Source organism: Pollachius pollachius, assembly GCF_949987615.1.
Source record: "Pollachius pollachius genome assembly, chromosome: 1".
Classification (NCBI taxonomy): Eukaryota; Metazoa; Chordata; class Actinopteri; order Gadiformes; family Gadidae; genus Pollachius; species Pollachius pollachius.
Window position 1 is genome coordinate 52,913,413 of NC_136934.1, and position 1,803 is coordinate 52,915,215.

Below are 1,803 nucleotides of genomic sequence, written 5' to 3' on the forward strand. Positions count from 1 at the left end.
CATACGAAACATATGCACTCACAGTTATACACACAGACAACACCAGCCACACAGACACACACACAACATATGCAGACACACACCCACACACAGCACATGCACACATGGACACACAAAACACACACACACATACAACACACTCACACACAAAACACACTCACACACACACAAAACACATGCAAACACAACACATGTATAGCACACATGAACACACACACACACATAACACATGCATACACAGCACATGCACACACACACACACCCGCACGCACACACACATACAAAATGATACAACTCACACCACACATGTGCACAACACACAAGCACTGCTCACACGTCCGTTGTCACACACCCGCCGTATGTTGCAGCGCAGGATCAGTCCTTGGCCCGTTTCTGAGCATGTGCAGAATAACCCATCTACATTTTTCACACAAATGCTATATTTCTAAAGCTTTGCTCGGACAGGTCATTACCCGCTATTGAGATCTGAGTTCATCTTCCTCTTCCGACCTTCTGTGCTCCAGACGTCCCTTCATTGCCTGCAGGTGCTTCATGACCTGGTGAAGGCTGGTTATTTATGACATGACCTCAGTATGATTACTGAGCTGCCAGAAGTCGTCCATCTCCCCACTCTGATTCAGTCTCATCCATCCCGCCTGGCGCTGCCCTGTCTGACGTCCGCCTCCTGTCAGATGGAGGACACCAGCTGAATATTATCTCTTCACCCCTCATCTATTGGCTCTGAGTCGACAGGGGGCGTGTCTCTGGACTATGATTGGACATTTGCCACAATCTCCTGGACTGTAATTCGATGATGGCGACAATCCTGGACTGTGATTGGATTATTGCGACACTCTCCTGGACTGTGATTGGAAAATGGCAACACTTCTGGACTTTGATTAGATGATGGCAACAATCCTGGACTGTGATTGGATGATGGCGACACTTCTGGACTGTGATCGGGTGATGGCGACACTGTTCTGGACTGTGATTGGATGATGGTGAGACTCTTCTGGACTGTGATTGGATGATGGTGACCCTCTTCTGGACTGTGATTGGGTGATGGTGACACTCTTCTTGACTGTGTTATATACACACATATATCAATATATTAATATTAGTATGATAATGTGTAGTTGTCTAACTAAGACAGCCTGTTCTTTGAACATTTTTTAATCCATAATCAAGGTAAATTAAATAACATTGATCGTCTCCTCTTTAGCCTAGTAAGACTAGACTACGTTTAAACCTGTTACATGGCTTTATTAGATGTTAGATGAGATTGCGGTGAGTATTATAACATATGAAAACGTAGGTTATTAATATCCTATTGAAGTAGCCTGTATGCATACAATGCCTGTACACTTGAATCCCTTAAGCCTCATAGATGTTAAACATCATGAATACCTTTCAAGATACACAACAATTCGAAGCCAAACGGGTATCAATATTTATCAAATCAATCAAATCAAGTTGGTTGTTATTTTGGGCCATGTCGTGAGCATTTAATGTATATTTATTTTTTAGTTCTAGTCATACTCACATCCCAGTAGATGCGGACGTAACGGAGGTTTTTCTTGGAACTATCAACGTTTATATAGTTTTTAATTATTGATGGTGTAAATAAGTCGGTCATATCAGATCATATTTGGGCTGTTTTTATTATTTGAGTACTAATAAGGAAAACATAACATTAGTCACATGACGTCAGGATGTATCGCTCTCTGATTGGCTGGTGTACCGGTCTCTGATTGGCTGGTGTCGACGTCGCTCGTTTCGTGACGTCTTTCCGGTTAACGCAGC